The sequence below is a fragment of the Dioscorea cayenensis genome, chromosome 19 (assembly GCF_009730915.1).
Source record: "Dioscorea cayenensis subsp. rotundata cultivar TDr96_F1 chromosome 19, TDr96_F1_v2_PseudoChromosome.rev07_lg8_w22 25.fasta, whole genome shotgun sequence".
Taxonomy (NCBI): Eukaryota; Viridiplantae; Streptophyta; class Magnoliopsida; order Dioscoreales; family Dioscoreaceae; genus Dioscorea; species Dioscorea cayenensis.
Window position 1 is genome coordinate 4,866,236 of NC_052489.1, and position 22,803 is coordinate 4,889,038.

Sequence of the window (22,803 nt, forward strand, 5' to 3'; positions counted from 1 at the left end):
AGCTGCAATACCTTTACTTCCTAATATTTCACATACCTTTAAAATTGGTTTTAGAGTACACCTAATTCCACTATTATTAGCTACTTGTCGTATAAATGCTTTTGTAATGAGAATATTAGGTTTTATTAGTCATATTATATCCTTTTGATTTAATAGCAAATTTATATGTTTAAACAAAGTACTTAAGGATACTAGGAAATCTGGAGTAATATATACTAATTCTAAATTCTTATTCATATCTACTTCTATTAAAGCTATTAACCCGTCAGTTGTTTTATCAGAGTGTATAGTATCCACTAAGCTTATTAATACCTTTGTCCTTAATCCTTTTATGTGCATATCTATAATTCTTATTAGTATTAATCCTAAATGAACTATAGTGTATCCTGCTTTTGTAAGTTTTACATATAATTCTTCAGAAATTAAGTCTAGTAAAATTTGACTCTCATCACATGGACGACATACTTCAAATAGAGGAATCTACTCAACACCCGGAGGTAGAAGTGCGGGGAGTAGATAGGGATGGCCACGGGGAGGGGCGGGGCGGGGCGGGGGCGGGGGGAGTCCCTCCCCACTCACTCCCCCATCCCAGGTTGGGATTCCCTGTCCCCGCCCCGGTTAGGAAATTGGGGATGGGGACGTCCCCACTCCTTGCCCAGTGGGGTCCCCACTCCCACCTTAACAATTCTTTTTTTTTAAAAAAATCAATAACTAATGCATAATATAAAACAATCAACCTAGATGCTTGGAGTCATTAATAACTTCATCCAAGATAATGCACTTACAAAGTCATAATGCTCAGCCGAAAGATTACAAAAAACTCCACACAACATACAAATAACACCTTAACTTCAACCAATAATACAAAAATACAAGGTAACAACTCCAACATTAGGTCTTTAAGCAACAAGTTAATAACTCCAACACCATAACTCCAACTATCCAACAACATAACTCCAACATTCAAAAGTAGTACAGTATTTCCCAAGAGGCCATGAATAATAAAAGCTTAGAATTTATCAAACTCTTGCTTTTCCTTTGAAATCAACATCTACAAACAGAGTTAAGAAAAAAATCATAATAGAATTTTGAATCAAATATATAATACCATTTAAATCATATTTTGAATCAAATTGTAAAGTTTCAACATGAAGAAGAATATAAATAAAACATTCAAAGCATATAACATATTACAAGTAGAAAAAAAATCTTTCTATTCGGAAAAACACCATCATTCATTCATTCTCAAAAATAAAACAATAAATGAGCTATATAATAAAGAGTCTTCCAACTATAAGAGTGATGCCATCTTTTATTTTAGAAAAGAAAAGTTATTAGGTAGCATATCACTCTTCTATCAATCAAATAACATTTGATAACTTGGTCCACTTCCATCCTTATTAACATCAACAACCTGAAATATAAATCAATTAAATAAATTTGTATAAGTTTCACTTAAGTTATGAACTTTTTTATGCTAAGAATTTTGATAAATACAATATTTAGAGGCTTACCTCTTCATCTACATCTATGTCATCAGTCATTGTGTAACATTGAGAGCGAGTCGTGGAAATGGAATCTAAAGCATCAATTATTAATTAGATCAACTACTATAAATTGTAATTTGAAAAGTAAAGTTGATTATAAAAGTATGTAATAGATATATGCATATAATATATATATATATATATTCTATTATCATACCTTTTGTAGGAGCAAATATCTAATTTTGTGCACACATTAATGCTTCAGCTGTGTTGGGATGCAATCTACTGCGATGTGGGCTTATAAATCTCCCACTTGTACTGAAAGCTGTCTCTAAAGCTTCTATTGATACTGAAATTGCCAAAATATCTCTCGCAATTAATTGCAATGTAGGATATTTAAGAGCCAACTTCCACCAACTTAGAATATCCAAATAATTTTTTCTTGGCATCAACCGCTTTTCCAAATAATGGTCTGATTTAGTGTACACACTCCCAATTTCAGACCCAGAAGAAGCAACATATAAATCAAAATCGCACATACAACCTGACCCACCATCATGACTTAATGGTACTTGTGTAAGATTATTTGTTGATGACCCGGCCATTGAAACACCTTGTTCACCAATCTTAAATTTTGATGAATATTCAGCAACTAAATCATAACTTTGAACTTTAGCAACTTCCATCTTTCCCATTTCATCACCATAGAACAATGGGAAATAATATTCCAAAAATTTGATCTTATATCTAGGATCTAATATAGTTTTCACACACATGATACCATGAACTTGAGCCCAATATTTATCAAATTTTTCTTCCATTTTTGATGCCAAAAGTTGAATGCAAGGTTGCCCACAATTAACCAAATGCATCAATTCCATCTTAATCTCACATATCTTGGGAAAAAAGAGATTGGCAGTGGCGTATTTAGTCCAGGAAAATATCTCAGTGATATCATGAATATTTTCAATGTACCACAAATTTGTGTAGTGATTTCCCATTCTTCATCTAATGGGAGACACTTATAAAGGGGTTCCCTTTGTTTCAAACTTTTAAAAACATCTTTGTAACAAATGACAACATCAAGCATTAAATAAGTGGAATTCCACCTAGTTTTACAATCCAAAATCAATTTCTTAGTGCAAGAGATTTTCAATTGGCATGCTGTTTCTTCAAACTTTTCATTTCTTTTTGGTGTAACTCCAAAATGCAACACTATCACGAACTTTTTTAATAGTTTCAAAGATAATCTCTAAACCATCTTTGATAATTAAATTTAGAATATGCGCATAATACCGAACATGCAATAACTTTCCATCAATCCAAACTATGTTACTTGACAATTTGTTCAAAATTAAATTCACCATCGAGTCATTTGTTGAACAATTGTCTAATGTCAATGCAGATAACTTGTGATCAAGATTCTAATCTATTAAACAATTTGTGATCACATCACATAGTATATCAGCAGTATATGGGCATGGTACATAAATGAACCGAATCACATAAAGAATGAAATAACATTAAAGATATATACAAAAAGCTAAACTAGTTCAACACTTGTCAATCAAATAACTCATTACATAAATAAAATTTTCTTCTATTATTATGTTAAAAAATGATAACAACTTTTGAGGGAAGAAATTCATTCCATAAATAAAAACATATATGAAATTTCAAGTGTTAAAGTTATAGCAAATTGAGTATAAACATAATATCATTTATAATTTTATATGTAAGAATACCGAAAAATTATAGTTAAATAAATAAAAGCAATACCTAATAATCCGACTTTGCAAGCTCCAATTAGCATTAATGAAATGTGTTGTGATTACCATGAATCTTTTTTTTTATTATTGCTTGAATTGTCCACATGTCCGTTGTAATTGCAACTTTACTCCCATTATTTTCAAGCAATTTCATTGTTTTCTCTTTTTCTTGCTCATATATTTTTAAATATATCTCTTCTTATCGTATGTAGGCCAATTTTTTTAAATAATGGTTGAATAACCCCAGCAAGCTTTTGAAACTATTCATGCTCAACCATTGATAAACGATACTCATGTACAATAATCATTGATGCTAACTCTTTTCTTGCAACATCTTCATCAAATGTGTATGTCCCAATTGAAGCCTTGCCTTTATTATCTAGTTTATGCCTCAAAATGCTTTGCTTTATATCTCTAGTTTTTCTCAATGGGCATGATGCAAAATGATCATGTAAATGTTCCGTCCCATTTTTTGTATCCCCTCCAAGTTTTTTTTTTTACAATTATTACATATTGCCTTTCATTTATCATCTATTTTTTTTCTCTTATAATGGTTCCATACAGCTGATTTAGACGAGTCTTCGTGACCAATTTCAATTCTCCACTTTCATTCATCGGCAATATTTGACTTGATCCAACCAGTATTGTTGATTCAAGGTGTATTCTAGATTGTTCACAACTTTGTTGTTCCATGGATTGTCCACAACTTTGAAGAGGTGAAATAGGTAAAATCTCTTCATTAGAACCCTCATCCATGTTGTCACTTGTTCACCTACAATGATTCCATTATTATATATTCGTGAGCAAACTAATAGATCATAACTTGAACATTAAAAAAATAAAATAAAAATAAAAACATCACTACTTGACATAAGTTACAAAAGCTTATGTTTCATGAACATAACCCCTCAATATTATAAGAAGACCATGAATCATGCATATTAGAACAAATGAGTTAAGGATAATATAAACCAACCATTATCTGGTAATAACTGGCTCATTCTTTCATGCTACTAATTAATTACATGACTTATTATTATTAGGCTTTTCACTGAACACATCACTCTCAATATATTTTGTCAAAGCTTATCGTTGGACACATCACTCTCAATCCATCAAACACCTTTGAGAAAAAATAAAATAAAATAAAATAAATTTTGGACTTTGAGAGGTTGATTTTTTTATTAATGTGTGCCTATATGAAGAAATTGGGAAATGGATTAGGTGGAAAACTCAACTGCAATAGTTTAATTATTCAATTTAATATTTTGATTTTGGTTGGTTGGTTGGAGGATTGAATATATGAGTTTAATTATTCAATTTGTTAAAGATGGATGAGAAGAAAAAGTAGTAATAATAGTAGTATTAGTAGGGATGGCAACGGGTAGGGTATGGGTAAGGTATGCCAAACCCTTACCCATACCTATAACCCGTACCCTTATCTTATACCCTTAAGGGTAAAAAAAATCATACCCTTACCCGCAGGGTACGGGTATACCCGTAGGGTACCCGCTTACCCGTTGTTCAAATTATTGAATTAAATTTAAATAATAATAATAATAATAATAATAATAATAATAATAATAATAAATTATACATTACAATACAATTTTTAAAAACATGTCCATAAATTCAAAATTACAAGTTGGTATATATTTGTTTATCTTAAATTATATAATTATATAAAAATGGTGTCTATTTAGGACTCAATGGTAACTCTATCTTTTTTTTTGTTTATGTTTAATTATCTTGGTTTTTGTTTTAAATGTTTTCATATATCTACTATTTATATTTTATATAGCTTCAAATTTTATAAATGTCTAGTGAGAATTTGAATATAAAAAATATTATAAGTAATTCTCATAAGTTATATCCAATTGATTTTTTATTAGTATCTTATTTTTCATGATGTTCTTATAATTTATAGAATAAATTATTATAACATTATTTTTTTTATTTGTTTTATAATGTTTATTTTTATAACATTATTTTTTTATTTGTTTTATAATGTTTATTTTTTAATTTAATTATGATTTTTAATATGTATCCAAAATTCAATTTTGATAGTATTATACTTTATCAAATAAATATAATAAGAGAAAATTTGAAGTATTATTTTCAAATTAATTACCATGAAAATAGATCTTGGGTAAATTGTGGGTAAATGTTTAGTTTAATAAAACATTATATATATATATATATATATGAGGGTAAAGGTAGGGGTATGGGTTTTACATGTACCCTCTTCAACGGGTAAGGGTAAGGGTATGGGTAGGGTAGGGGCATACCTTTACCCGATCCGTACCCGCTCAAAAAATAAAGAGTAATACCCTTACCTGTTCCAGTACCCTATCAAAGAGGGTATAACCCTCTTTGACCGGGTATGGATACGGGTATATCCGTCTGGTAGGGTACAAATTGCTAGATCTTGTAAAACTAAACCAATCCATCACCCAATTCTTCATTTCAATTCAACCATTAAATTGAATAAAATAAATAAATAAATCGACACACTCTTATTTATCATCATCATCATGGTTGACAAAAAAAAAGGGTGATCACTATTTTTGTGGCTTTACAGCTCTATTAACAGAGTCATTAAATTATATCCCATTGAAAGGGGACCATCAAATCATGCCATAAAACTAACAACGTTTTTAATAAAATAAAAAAAATAAAAGACACACCAGTTAGTGATCTAGCCCCGAAATCAACAATGTTTGGAGAAGAGAGAGGAGATCCGATGGAAAAGATGGAGATCGACGGTTCAATGGAAGATGGAGGCGGTGGAAATCAGTTGTCCAGATTTCGGTGGAGCTCGATGGAGGCAGGAGGTGGTGGAGAAAATTAGGGTTCTGATTTTTTTTTTTAACCCTTAGATTATATTAAAATCATAGATGAATTTTTTTTATTTTAACCCTTATATTATATATATAAATATATATATTATTTGTATATATATATATATATTTCGGGGCGGGTAACCCGCGGGGCGTGGAGATCATTCCTTGGCCCCGCCTCGCTACAGGGACCGGGGAATTATTTTCCCCGTCACCACGGGGGACGGGGAATTCCCGCCCCATGTCCATCCCTAGGATTAGATGCACTCATCACCAGAGGTGATGAGTATTAAGCAAATGAAGGAGGATAGGAGGGAGAAACACACCACACAAATAAAAGAAAATATAAATATCTACATATTTATAGAGGAAGGAGAAGAAGGAGAAGAAGATAAAGAAGCTCAGAAGAAAATTTTATTAGAAACTTGACTGGACTCAGCCTCTTTTGAGTTGTTCATATTACAACACTAAGAAGTCTTATATAGACTTTGAGAAGATCAAGGCCATGGGCTAAAGACCTCTCAAGCCCATGGTCTTACAGACCTAACCCATGGTCTTCCGAAGACCAGGATAAAAAAAAATAGCAAGTCTTTTGACCCTGGTCTTCGGTAGACCATGTGTTAGGTCTGTAAGACCGTGGGCTTGAGAGGTCTTTAGCCCAAGGTCTTGATCTTCTTGGAGTCTATATAATACTCCTTAGTGTTGTAATATGAACAACTCGAAAGAGGCCTGATTTTAATAAAATTCTCTTTTGAGCTTCTTCTTCTTCCTTCTCCTCCTTCATCTGTAAATATGTTGATATTTATATTTGTTTTTATTTGTGTGGTGTGTTTCTCCCTCTTCTCCGCCTTCCTTCACTTAACACTCATCACCCCCAGTAATGGTGCATCTACTCCCAATACTCCCACCTCCGAGTGTTGAGTGCATACCCCTTATATTGGTATCAGAGACACTGTTCCGATCCATGTTCTGACGTCTCTGCGAAGCCTGAAGCTCGCAGGTCTCGTTCAATCATCTCCAAGCCTCGGTAGGGAAGCCATCTATTCTGAGTTAACACTCCTAAGGAGCCAAGACCTCGTGGAGAAGATGATTTATAGGAAGGAGACATGAAGCCATGTACCCTTGTGTGGTGCCGTGTCAAGTCATGTCGTACTCTATTCTTTTTTTGTCTTTTTAGGGTGGTAAAGTTGTAATTTTTAAAAAATGTATGCTTTTGCTTTTTCAAAGTGGAAGTACTGTATACTTTTGCTTCAAAAAGTAAATAGTGAGTTTTTTTACCTTGGTATGTGGTAGACTATGAGTTAGGTCTGTAAGACCATGGCCTTGAGAGGTCGTTAGCGCATGATCTTGGTCTTCTTGGAGTCTATATAAGACTGTTGTAATATAAACAACTCGGAAGAGGCTGAGTCCGGCCAAGTTTTTAATAAAATTTTCTTATGAGTTTCTTCTTCTTCCTTCTTCTCCTTCCTCTATAAATATGTAGATATTTATATTTACATTTATTTGTGCGGTGTGCTTCTCCCTCTTCTCTATCTTCTTTCACTTACCACTCCTCAACTCCGCTGATGTGTGCATCCTTTGAGTGTTGAGTGCATATTATTATTATTATTATTATTATTATTATTATTATTAATTTAAGAAAAGTAAGAGCATATCCTTTGAACTCTTTCAAAAAAGAAATATATATATATATATACCTTTAAATCCAACTAAAATAAATATTGAATGAAAAACTGCCTCCATTTTATCCATCACTAGCACCTCTCTTGTGCCTGTGCACTCCGAGCACAATGGAGAAGAGCTTAGCCCCATTGTGTATATGTTGGTGCATTAGTAGTTGGTGCTGCCCTGCTATTGCCGACAAGTACACTCAACATTTTATTAAAACTTTAGAACACCAAGTTCAAATTTGATTGGAGAATAAAAATAAAAACAAAAATAAGAAAAAAAATATAAAAAAATCATTAAAAAAAACATTAGAAAGAGTTTTTTTTTTTTTTGTAATTGTATATATAATTATATTAAAAAAATACATTTAGTTCACCAAACTTCAAACTATGCAGTCACATAAATCATTGTTGATTACTCCCTCCATTTTTGTTTACTTGTTAATTTTACCTTATAAAAAGTTGGTTAAAATTAGTTGGTAACATAAAATTTATAAAAATTATATTAACTTTCCAATATTAGCCTTATTTAAAATATAATTTAAAAAATGAATTTGAGAATATAATTTATTGGAAGTTGTAGAAGTACGGATAAATTTAAAAAAAATAATATTTAATATTACACAAAATTTTTAAATGGACAAATAAAATAAAACTCTAATAAATAAAAAAGAAACGGAGGAGGAGTATAAATGAAAAAGTTTATGATGGTTTGTTGTGAAATTTCAATATTAACTAAATCAATCTTAGTTAAAGATTCGCCAACTCGAATTGAACAGAATTCATCAGAAAAATAAAATAAAACTAAACTAAAAAAATATTTTGATTCAATTTGGGTTTTAATAATTTGAAATGAGAATATTAATCTTTACACAAAAAAAAAACGTTAATAAATAAATCATATATTTTCGATGGAATGCTAAGCGATAATTATGCTGAATATTTTAATAAAATAAAAAATCTCATATTTTTTATTTAATTTTTAAATTTTTATTTTGAAAATGATTTGTTTAAATTTTTTTTTTTCATTTTACTATTTCTTTACATAGATATATAAAATACCAGGTACACTAATAAATCAAAGTCATCTGCATAAAATTATATATTTTTCCTCATTTTATATTTTAAATTCATTTTTTATAATATATATATAATATATCTTTGGGAAAATTACTGTTTACCCTCGTGAATTTCAAAAATTCCCAAACAACCCATCCAATTTTGGCAAACCCCGGACAACCCTTCCGTTATTGTTCAACTTCCCTTTTACCCATACAGTTCACTTGAAATGCGACCATGTTACAAAATTCCATTTTTGCCCTTGAAAATGGCGAGAAAAAATGGCCACTCACATCATGTCCAACCTTTATACATACAATTTTGCATTTTTTTGTTGCCTTTTGTCAAACAAAGTTCAGAAGGCTCATCATATCTTCTTCTTCTTCTTTTTCTTATTCTCCTCATTTGCCTTGTTATATTTGAATTCTATCGGTTTCTTGATAAGATGAGAATTTCTTCGATTCGAGGGCTATTGTTCACGGCGCTGACTTCTTGGGAATTGGTGTTAGCTTAGCTGAGATACGTGAGCGATTGGGTCTTGATGTTCCCCGTGTCAGGGTGAAGTTTATCACACCCAATGGATATAAAACGGTTTGTCCAATAGAAAACGAGGTTGACTTCCAACGGATGTGCCATTGTCGATCTTGTCTAGATAGACGCTGTGCCATTGTCGAATCCTACTGAAAATGAGTTTTTGTCGTTGTAAGATTCTTCTCTTTTATGTTTATCTAGTTGTATAAGTTGATTACTGTTTAACGTCGCCTGCCTTTGTTTAAATACATTATTTTATATTTAACAATTGTCTTCTTCGTTTAATTTATTTGTCAGTATTTAACTATTTACATTACCGTTTAGCATTGTAATGTATCATTTAAACATTTTATGTCTCTGCTTAAAATATTTTCTTTTCCGTTTAAACTGAAGTGTTGCCAGGTGGCCAATGGAAAATTTATGGTATCCCGTGCACAAGAATTAATGACGGCATTAAATTTTTTCTCGTTAATGAGAAAAGCTAGGTCCCCCGTGTGTTTTCCTTTTTTTTCTCGGATTTAAAGCGTCAACTGGCTTACGGACTTCACACCATAAATGAGAAAGAAGACCACTTCCCCTGAACACCCCCTCCTCCTCGTCCTCTACTTCTTCTCGGATGAGTTTCATCTTCATGTGTCCAGTATATTCGTTTAAAGGATGTGTCATGATGATCTTCTTCTGGAGAATCAATCACACAACAAGTTAAACTTTCTTTTCCTATTCAAGTCAGAAAGCCCGCCTAATTGCCTGAATGCGGAGGATGACGGGAAAGTAATTAAGCGGAATTTTGACTTAATCAGGACAAGAAAGTTTTTATGCATTGCTTGATTACAGAGGATTCTCCGGAGAGGGTGACCATGACACCTACTTTAAAACAAAATTGATATTTATCACTTGAGAATTGTTCTCATCGTTTAAAATATTTTCCTTAGTGTGCAAATATTATTGTCTGTGTTTAACTCATAGGATCTTCGCTTCATTCAGACCACAAGTTAAACTATCTATTCTTGACCAGGTCGAAATGCCCGCGTAATTGCCTTAATGTGTGGATTCTCCAGCGGAGGAGAACGGGCATTTTGACTTGGTCAAGAAAAGAAAGTTTAACTATCTTTTTACTTATTGCTTAATTGCGGAGGATTCTCCAGAGGAGGATAACCATGACACATCGATTATATTCAAACTGTTTAACTACCTTATTTAACTGTTCGTGTTCTACGTTGTACAGGTTCAAGTTGATGCACATGTTATGCAACCGCCGTGAGCATTCGAAGGTACAGATACTTGTTGAGGAAAGCTAAAATCTTAATAGACGAACTAGGATAGACTCGTAAGTGTCCGATGTCCATGAAGACAATGTAAATGTTGTGGATGTTGTAAATGTTGTAAATATTTTATTTGAAATGAAACAAATGTATCTGAGTGTGAACTTTTGATATTTAATCAGAGACCATTGTAAATGTTTAAATATTTTAAATGAAACAAACTGATTTGAGTGTCAACTTTTGATATTTAAATATTTTTAGAAACAAAAAAGGGCATTGTAAACAAATAAAATGTTAAACAAAATCGCTTTACTACTTAAACAGTGATAACGGTGTTTAAACAAAAAATAAATATGTTTAAACAGTGACAACGGTTTAAACAAAAAAATAAATATGTTTAAACGATATACAAATTATTTAAACAGTGAACCGATAGTTTAAAGAATATATATATATCATTGTTTAAACGTAAAAAAGTTGACGTTTAAACAGAGACCCATGCGGTACCCAAGAGGATTGATGGAATGTTTGTAACACAATGTTTCGGAAAAATATCCATCTTCAACACGATGTCGCAGAAAGCATTCAATTTAAACAATCACATATATTTTAAAACAGTTAAATCAAAATATTTAAACGGTTTACATATTGGTTTAAACGACATAATGTTAGTAACAACATTCAATTTAAACAGTGAACAAGCAAGTTGCTCAAGTGTTCTTTTCATGGAGGCTCTGTCAATGAACACAATGTCAGTAACAACATTCAATTTAAACAATAACATATATTATTAAATAATCAAATGATAATATTTAAACGGTTTACATATTTGTTTAAACTATATAAAAAGGTTTTAAATAGTTAACCAATATGTTAAACACTGAATCATATTTGTTAAACATTAAAGATTGATATTTAAACAGAGAGAGTCATGATAAGTGGAGTACTTTCCTTCGAGGGATGACATGTTGGCTTCTATCGTCCCTTGCTTACTTCCCGCCACTTCTTGCTTGCAATCGACCAGTCGCTTGCTAGGACTTCACACTGCAGCATCTTCCTTACAAGCGAAGAAAAACTTTGAGACAATGGTGGAAAGCGGCAATGGTGGAAAGCAACAATGGTGGAAAACGAAGAAGAACTACGAGCTAAGGAGCCAGTAATGATTGTCTCTAGGGATTAACACTTGTTGGTCACTTAAAGTGGGTCCATGTAGTGAAATACCTTTTTTGCCCTTTAAAATGGTGGAAAAATATCGCCCAATCACATCATGTCTGACTTTATGCATACAGTTGTGTACTTTTTTGTGAAACACATTTTAGAAGGCTCTTTATATCATCTATTTCTTCATCTTCTTCTTCTTCTTCTTCTTCTTCTTCTTCTTCTTCTTCTTCTCATTTGGTTTGTTCGATTTGAGTTCAGTAGTTATATTATGGATAGTTTTTGTGGTATTGCTAGATACAACGGTGAGGGAAGAGTGCTAATGTTCACGGCGCTAACTTCTTGGGAGTCGATGATAGCTGAGATATGTGAGTGATAGGGTCTCGATGTTTCCCGTGTGAGGGTGAAGTTTATCACACCCGATGGGTATAAAATGGCTTGTCCAATAGAAAACGATGTCGACTTCTAGCGGATGTGTCACGTTCACTTGATCTTCAAATGCTCTGTAGTCGACCTTGTTATGGAGAAAGACGATGTGGCATTGTCGAATCCTACTGAAAATGAGTTTTTCTCGTTGTAAGATTATTCTCTTTTATATTTATCTAGTTGTATAAGTTCATTACGGTTTAACTTTGATAGGCTCTGTTTAAATATATTCTGTTTGCATTTAAATTTTATCTTCATCGTGTAACTATTTGACTTAACGTTTAAATTATGATTTTATTATTTAAGCACATTATGTCTCTGTTTAACTTATGGATGGTTTCGTTTAAACTGAAGTGTTGACAGGAATTCGGATTTTGCAAGCTTCCCAGTCAACCCAATGGCGAACCTGACGGTGTGGGATGCCATCTTTCCTCGTTAGATCATTCTGAAGTGTTGTCGTTGGATATCGGACAACATTTTGAAGGCGTTGAACATTTCAGGGATGCATGACACGTCCGAATATGCGTGTAAACCGCAAGTGCACGGGTGTCAAAGTGATAAAATACCCGGTGAGTCCGGTAGTCGAATCCACAGAAAACAGGGCTACTAGTACTAACCTCTTCTTTGCCTTCTAGCCTAATGATAAATGGAAAGGTGTGGTGATCTAATGTGTGAAGAAATGAATACCGGAGACGAATATGTAAGGGTGAAATGGAGGGAGAATCTCAATCAATAAAATTGAGGTACCCGGGTAATGCTTCCCCTAGGATCTAACATGAAGTTCAAGATTCGCTAAATGCTTCTAAGCCGAGTCTAATAAGTCGAGGTAATCCAAAAACAACCGGCCCTTGCCTCCAAGCCAAAGGTACTAGTCCCTTACAAGGTCCCGGTGGAGAAATCGCTCAATCTCAACACCTCACACCCCATATGACCGCAATACGCTCTAGAGACACCTAAGAGTGAAACTGATTCCTAAAGATAGATCCAACCCTAATTCCCGGCGAAGGATCCCTAACCCCATACAAGGTCCTGGCGGAGAAATCTCTCAATCTCACGCCTCACACCAAATATGGTTGCATAGAGTCTAGGGAATACGAAGATAGGAAACACTCAGTCGGAAGGGAAAGGGGACACTCTACTATCTCATGACTCACCTTCTCAACCCTCTTTAACCTTGAAGTTCTAACTCTAATGGAGACCTCTCTCTCATCAAAGTAACAAATCATGCATATACAATCAACCACAAGGATCAATAAATCATGCAAGCAATGGGAACACAAGATTAAAAACTCAAATCAACTCGGATTAACTAGAAACATAATGCAAATCAATACAAAAGAATAGATCCTATGGTTCACATGCCCAAGTACCTACTAGGGTTTAGCCCTCCATGGGGCAAGTTACAAGACAATGATTAATACAATCAAAAATAACAAAAACCATAGAGAAAACCCCCTTGAATTCGTGATGATTGGCCTTGGTGGGTAGTTCAACGTCTTCAAGGATTCCTCTCCGAAGCTAGATCGCTAGTGGCTTCTCAAGTTCTATGACGGCGAAGAAAACTATTAAAGTTGGTGAAGAACACCCTCCAAATCGGCAAAGACCTCCTCTCCAAACCCTAGCCGTCTCACCCCTCAAGAGCCGGGCAAAAGATGAGAAAGACTAGGGCAAAACAGCTATTTATAGGCCTTAGACTGCGCCTGTCACATGCCTCCACGCGCCCATGTGGATTTTCCATGCGCCCGCGTGGGCTGCAGGAATTTCCACACGGTCGCGTAGAATTTCCACGAGGGCGCGTAAACAGTAATTCTGCTACAGTATTAGCTGCAGTACTCTCCATAATCACGGTCCAAACACTCTTCTCTTGAGGCCACATGGTCGGGCACATGTCCATGTGGTAGACAATAAGACTTTTTTTCATCGACGTATCTTTGAGAGGTCTTGCAATCTTCACAAAGAGAAGGAACATGAAGATGTGGCTGCCTTTGTGCCCTTCCAACTAGTGAATTGACTTGAATCTTCTTGGAAGTTGGCACACATCTCCACGTTCATGAACTCCTCTCGTGTCTTGGTCCTTGAATTGAACAAGAACTCCCAACATTGTGCCTTTATAGCTTATCTTTGCTTCCTTTTTACTCTTCAAGGTATTCACAACCTATATGCATAAAAGAACACCAAATACACAATATGAGACATAAACCATATTAAAATGATGCTCAATGCATGTAAAACATATATAGAAATATGTCTACTCAAGCACTTATCAACGCACTTCGAAATTTTGCAATCAAACAGAATTTCGACTTCAAATTCATAAAGAAGGAGAAACACCGAGTGACTGTGGAATGCGCTGCCGTTGGTTGTCAATGACGCCTTTATGCATCAAAAGAATATAATAAAAATACTTTCAGAATAAAGACAATGAACCCGTCACACACTTGCGGTGGTGGAGTGGGATCTGCCTCACACCCAAAAGCGTCCAAAAAATGGGTAAGCGCACGGGTAATTCAGAAACTCAAAGAGCGGCCCTTGTACAAAGCCATCGACATTTAGAAGGACATGTTGTATGAACATGGTGTCCACATTCTATACAAGCAGGCTTGGTTAGGAAAAAAGCATGCCCGGGTGGTGTTCGATGGCAGCGATATCTCTAGTTATGATTTGTTGCTTTGGTACGTGGATAAGGTGGTTGAGACAAACCTCGGCAGCATTGCGATTGTGGAAAGAGACGGTGAGCGGTTTAAACGTGGATTCTTTTCTTTCAGAGCGTGTATTTTCGGATTCAAGAAGGCTTGCAGGCCGCTGTTGTTTATCGATGGTACCCACCTGCTTAGAAAGTATCGGAGTACTGTACTGGGTGCTACAGGCTAAGATGGAAACAATAGTTTCTTCCACGTCGCCTTCGGTATTGTCAACAACGAGACCGATGCCAATTGGACTTAGTTCATATCCAAGTTAGGTGATGCTTTATACGAGAAAGGAGATTATCATGTGATAATTACATTCGTCTTGGACAGGTCCAACGGCCTTGTGAAAGCTATTGCGAGAGTCTTCCCTTCTTCCCCACATGCATACTGTCTTCGACACTTGGAGGCCAATTTCATGAAAGCCAACGTCAGACTAGGGAAGGCATTGAGAGAGGAGTGCTGGTCTATATACTTTCATATTGCGTGGACATCTACGGGTAAAGATTTTGATGATACCGTGAATGAACTTCAGGCCACATCCGATTAATAAATCAGATATGGCACATTGGTCGAATTATCTATTCAGAGGCAAGCGTTGGGGTGAGATGTATTCAAATGTCACCGAGTTGTTCAATGCTTGGATTAAAAAAGCTCGGCATTTGCCGGTAACGAAGATGGTCTACTCCATAAGGTATTTGAATATTCATTTTCACTTAAGAATTCGTATTATCCTTTAAAATAGTTTATAAATATTCAAATATCTTTTTCTGTGTTTAACCATCTACATCATTGTTTAATTTATCATAATACTGTTTAATAAAGTGTGTTTATGTTTAACTATCAATGTCTTCGCTTAACCTTGTCTGAGATTTGTGTTGTACGCGCTGTACAGGTTCAAGTTGATGTGCATGTTATGCAATCGCTGTGAGCAAGCAAACAAATGGGAGACCTACTTGTGCCCGGACATACATTCTAAGGTGGAGATACTTATTGAAGATAGCCGAAATCTTCGTGTTGGTCATTATGTTGATTATCGTTATGAAGTGATTAACCAATGCAGCTACTCTGTAGATCTTGCCATCAGAATATGCTCATGTCGCAGGTGGCAAGTTTATGGTATCCCGTGCAAACACGCTTGCGCTGTAATAATGCAGACAGACACCGACGTTTATCGATTTATTAGTAGCTACTTCACCGTCGACAATTACAAACTGGCGTATAAGGAAGCTATATTCCCCATACCCGACGATGACAAGCCTACGGACAGAAATCGTGAATTGCGTCTGCCACCGCCTGTGACGAGAAGGCAACTTGGGAGTCCTAGGTGAAAAAGGATCGAGTCACAAGCCTATGAGGTCCGCAAGTTACGTTGTAGCCGCTGCCACGGCTCCGGTCACAATCGCAGATTTTGCAATGAAACTGTCGCCGACTAGCCATTGTAAAACAGCTGATTTTTAAAAAGAAACAAACTTAATTGTGTGCCAACTTTTCATTTTTAAACAGAGAAACCTTATTCTTACAGTTAACACATGTATTTAAATAGAGACATTGTTATTTTAAACGGTAAATAGTTATTTTCATAAATGACTAGTTCTCTTAAACTGTAACATGGATATTTAAACAATGAAACTTAAAATTAAACAATGAAAGTGCAAGCTAAACATAGATACATGTAAATAAATATAGATACATGTAAATATAGATACATGTAAATTTATATTGACAAAATTTGTCATGTTCTTTGAAAACAATGAATTGAATTTAAACTAGTTTACATTTGAAACTAACACAGCGTATTCTATGAACCCGCTTTCAAACACTCACCTTTGGCAGTGATGCCGGCTGCCCTCCCCTCCTTATGTACGCGGGAAACATACTTTAATCGCAGATAAGGGACGTCCGTCTGCAGTAGCCGTAGCTTCTCATCTGCAAGTAACTGCTCGATAAACCGCATCACATAGACGGCGCAGTCGACACTTCTTTGTTTTTGTCGTGGGGTTTCAGTGTCGTGAACAAGTGGGTACTTTGCGGTCGCTGATTCGCCGAACTCCATGTCGATACAAAGGTCGAATAGGTTCCGCTGTGGAGGTATACAAGTTGATATTAGAATACCAGTTATTTACCAAACACTATTACTCAAACACAAATTATTAAACCACTTACCATTTCTAGCGCGTCTTTATCGTATTCCTTGCTTTGGCATGAAGAATAATGCATGTATTCTTGTTTGTCATTATCAAGGATGACGACATGGAAGTGGTCATTCATAATTATCGGGAGGATGACAATTTCAACATCATGCAAGTTGCGCCCAGCATCTCCGACATAGCCATAGTGGTATCATGTGCGTCTTCCTGCATTGACATAAACAGTGCCAGTGGTCGTGTGATGGAGGTGCACTTCTTATAACGATATGGCACTATCCTCAGCAAATTTTGGATTATACATGCGAAAGCGTCCATCACATCGTCTGCGACCATCTTCTTCCCCTCAAGCAGATCGAATAGCCTGGACCGTGTTGTGCTGACAGAGTCATTCTTCCACACGACAGTGCTGTGGTTAAACGGTAACAGAGATACGTAAACAATATTGTAAATATTTAATTGATACATCAACCGTTTAAATTCTATTTGGAATATTTAAACGTTAAATATAAAACTTAAAGGGTAACATGTAATAGTTTAAACAATACCATAAAAACTTCAAACTTACTTGTCCATAGGGTAGTTGAGAAAGATCCTTATCAACTCATGTTCGTACTTGTTGAGGCGCTATTGCCTAACGTATTTTTTCTTCTTCGGAAGAAAGACTTTCCGAACTTCTTCTAATTTTTGACTGGTATTGATCTTCTCTCTCGTCGCCATTTCGGCGACATTCCCTTGACCCTCGTCAACAGCTGTTTTGGGATCATCATGCGGCACTATTGTTGCCTGTTGTCGGTGTTTAGCACCAGCATCATCTTCCTTCGATGCGGGCATGACGGCAAGATTAAGCGGAGATATATCCTTACATGCTTCTTGTTGTTGTGCGATTGTGTCTGCCTTCGATGCGGCACTGTCGGCCGTTAGTTCCACCGTGACTATGATTTCGTTGACAATAGAGTCAACGACCTTCTCAATCGTGGCCACGACAACAGCATCAATGGGAGACAGAATGTTAGCTAGTTCTTGTTCTTCAGGGATTGTATCCATCTTTGATGTCGCACTGTCAGCCGCCCGTTCCACTGGGTTCATGATTTCGTTAACAACAGAGTCATTGATCTTATCAACCGCGGCAATGACAACATCATATGCGATCTCCTCCACCGTGACGGCTATGTCATCAACGGTAACACCATTAGCCACCGATGGTGCTGCTATTATTTTATCATCAACTGGCGGTGGAGACGGAGGCATTATTGTTTTCCTCTTTTTCGCAAGCCTCTTTGAATGAGGCTATTTTCGAATGGCCTCCCCGATGATGTCGTCGTCGTCGGATTCTGACGCTGCGTCCGTCCCGGGTGCTTCATTTGTTCGGAGGGACGGCGTAGTCGATTGTGACCAATCTTCCAATGCCTTAACCCGAGCGACAAGCCGAGGAAACTCGATCATTAATATCTGGCAAGCCTACAGAAGAGTTGTAGTGACATCCTCGCCTAGTGCCGTCGGGGGCGCTACCATGGTCGGGGGGCTGCCACGATCGGGGGGACTGTCGATGTCGTCATCGGTGGGGGTGTTACAATCTGGCGGGGTAATGGAGGGCTTCTCCGGCGTCGAGGAATGCGTGAGCGTTTTGGGCTGGAAGTAGGAGAACGGCATCGAGCGTGCACAGAAGTGGTTGTCTTCTCATCTTGTCTTCGAACAAGTGGTTTCAAAGCAATAGCATCCAACCAACGGTTGGCCCGAACAAATATATCTTCATCAAGATTCCCCGGAACCAACTCAGGAAACTAACATGTGTAAACCAAACAATTTAGAGAAATCATTCAGTTTAAACAATAAAAACTATAGTTACACATTGAACTTATATATTTAAACATTGAAGAATACTTTTTAAACGGTAAATGAATAAAGTTAAACGGTAAATAATATGTTTAAACATTAACGTCTACTGTTAAACACATTGTTCATGATTTATTATCTCTTTTCCTTCGAGATATGACAAACTGGTTTCTATCGTCGCTTGCTTCCGGTAAGTATTTTCACCGTAGCACAGCATCCTTGGGATCTTGCAGAAACGGACTTTCTTTCCGGTTCCAGTCAGCTCATAAAACCAGATGTTAAGCGCGACAGTGCAACTCTTGATATACCCTGTGTTGGTCTTCTTCCCCGCGCATCTAGCTTGCACTCGAACGGTTGCTTGTGGAATGTCCTCCATAAGCCACTTGTGCGTCGCCTGCGCCATGCGTATCGCCCATGCCAGGTAGATCATCGACATAATCAACGATCCAGTTAGGAACCGAGCAGGAGGTATTTGGGAAGAGGATAGTATCCATGAGGTACACCATTAGTAGTTTCACAAAATTTTCTTCTTCTCCCCTCTGTCCAACGAGTTGCTGAAGAGTGCTCCTGATGGAGTCTCTGTGTCTCTCGTAGGTTTTGGATAAATACCTCTCTTTGAAAGCTGAGCGTGTTTTCTTCTTCTGAAACACGACTGCGTCTCCATCGCAACGCAGACCAAGAACGAAGGCCACATCTTCAGGCTTGAAAGTCAGCATGCTTTCCCCGATCATGAATTTATTGGTGCGGCTATCGTACCTTTGCAACAAAGAATTAAGAAGGGGCCACTCTTGGAATACAGCTTCCAACTCAGTAAATGTTGCAAACGGTGTCCTTCGGATGATCTCCCAGTATCGAGGGATCATGTGAACTTTCAATTCAGCCATGGTTTCCACTGCCGATATTAAGTAGCATCGCCCATTAACTAGATTAACCGCTATAATCACAAGCCTGCGATAATAACAACACATTCAGTCAGCCGTATTCACAAATTGTTAAGCGGAAATATAAGTTGTTAAACGGTAAACTCTCAATTTTTAAACAGTGATATCACTTGTTAAACAGAGACCTATATTATTAAATAGGGATGCCAATATTTAAACGGAGATGACAAAACTTAAACTGTAAAAGCTCATTCTTTAAACGGAGACCTCATTTGTACAACTGCAACCATATCAATTGAAAGGGGAAATGTACATTATAAACATTACACAAATCGCAACAATCGAAAAACTATTTTGATCGTGTACACAGACGAAAATGTAAAACAAAACAAAACCCTAGCCAAGAAATCTCCCTGCAGACTAACAAAACCCCAACCGATAAATCCCCCTGCAGGCTTCAATGTCTTCTAATAAAAACAAAATCACAAAACAAAACCGAAAAATATTTCTTTGTAACAGAATAGTTAACATAAAACCATAATCAATATCTTAGATTGCAAACTGATAAAATGCCGAATACTTGCGCGGGACTTCTTCTTCGAGACACCAGTGGAAAGAGAAAAAGTTTGAATTTTTACTAAAGATGTGCCTGAAAAAATGGTGGAGACGCGAGTTGAGAGAAGACAAGCAAACGACTCAAATGGGTCGTAGCCCTAAGGAACCCCCCACCCACTTCCTCTCATACCGCAGAAATAGCTGCAGCCACGACTTCTCATGCAAGGGCATTTTCGTCCATAAAATTTAAAAATCACTCCATTAACCACCGTTACATACTTTGGGGGTTTCAAAATCATGGAGTGTAAAAGGAAGGGGGTTTTGTGGATTGCAAAATTAGGGGTTTTTTTGGTAATATGGTAAACTTAGGGGTTTTTTTGGTAATTTTCACTATATCTTTTTACTAAAAAATAATTAAATTTTGCAACCATATTTTGCATGTTTCTACCAAATATACTAAAAAGGAATAAATATAAAAGTTATTAAATAATGAGAGAAAACAGAAATAATTAAAAAGTGGTCCACAATGTCCGGGGGTGTGTGCCTGGCTTTCATCCGACCGTACTAATGACTGTTTTTATGAGTTCTTATTTTGCATATACACCCCTTAAATTATTTGTTTTTTTCCATTTTGGTAGTTTCTATATTTACATTTTACCCCTTAAGGTGAGGAAGTTTTTTTATGGGGTGTAAATATAAAATTCTATTCATGCTAATTGAAAATAATGCAAGTATGCTATATGGTGAATTGACCATTTTACGGCTTTTTTTTTTTTAAATAATGTAATTTTTTTATTTAATTACAAAAATAGGTTTTTTTTAAAATTATTTACAGAATTAGGTAAATGAGATCATTGATCCCGTTTTCAACTTTATACTTTTTTTTAAAATATTTGTCTTTTTTGAAAAACGGGATCATTGATCCCGTTTTCCATTTTTTATTATTTATTATTTTTTAAAATTTTTATATAAATTTTTATTTTATCTTTTTAAATGTCTTTAATTATATATATATTTTTTAATTATTGATTTTTTTTTGCACTTTAACATCTCATTTCTTTTGTTATTATTTAAATAATTTATTTGTGTCTTTATATGAAATATATCCCAAAATATGGTTCATTTAAAGTGATTACCACTTTTACGGGATTTCACAGAAGCTGAAAGATATTGTTGGAGATTAGCATACCTAGCTACTTTATACAAGTTTATGTGCCGTGCATGTAACAAAGACATGAACCCTACTGTATCGTGTATTAAAATATACCTACTTCCCATTTTACCTAAACTTGTAAATAATTTAAAATATACCTATTTTTTTAATTAAATAAAAAATTACATTATTTTTTTAAAAAAAGAAAGCCACCTGCGAAATAACACATTTATATGTTTGAAATTCTATACCATGACCATAATTGGAGTGATATCATTGATCCATTAATATTCTTCATGTCTTTGTTACATGCACGGCGCATAAACTTGTATAAGGTAGCTAGGTATACTGATCCCCAAATATATCTTCCAGCTTTTGTGAAATCATGTAAAAGTGGCACTCACTTCAAATGAACCCTGTTTTGGGACATATTTTGCATCAAGACACAAATAAATTATTTAAATAATAATAAAAAAGTGAGGGATTAAAGTGCATAATTAAAAAAATTGTAATTAAAGATATTTAAAAAGTTAAAATAAAATTTTATATAAAATTTAAAAATAATAATAAATAATAAAAAAATTGGACAACGGGATCAATGATCCCGTTTTCAGTACAAAATGCCTGAAAGCGGGATCATTGATCCCGTTTTCCAAAAAGACAAGAAAACGGGATCAATGATCCCGTTTTACCTAATTCCGTTAATATTTAAAAAAAACCTATTTTTGTAATTAAATAAAAAGTGCATTATTTAAAAAAAAAAAAGCCCCATTTTACTCTTTATAAATATTTTTTTTTGGGAAGACAATTGCATTTTAATAGATTAACATGCTGTTAGAGATATAAATAAGGAGGACTAAAACCCTTAATTATAGATTAAGAGCTATACATATTCCAAAATTTATTTAATTTATTAATATGACAATTAAACTAATCTCATCTCTCACAAAGTTTAATTTATTCCGACCATTGTAAATAACTTTTGAGAAAGGCGACAAAGACCGTAGCCGGGGACGCTGACGTGTGGGGAGCAAAAAGCTCAACGTCGACGACGCGTGCCTCACCTGCGTGAGGGCATGAGGGTTTGATCCCGGGTCCTCTCCGAAACGAACACCTTACGCAAGGGACCCCATGCCAATTGACCCAAAGGCCGTTGGCATATAACTTTATTTTTAAACCCCCCTAAAAGTTATATATATATATATATATAAGGTTACGTAAAACATTTTAAAAATCTAAAAATGAATGTATAAAGAAACAATCCATCTTCCCAAAGCTCAGTTTTTCCCAATAAAATCAACCTTTTTGGAAAATCTACTTTTTTTTTTTAAAGATCAATGAGACACTA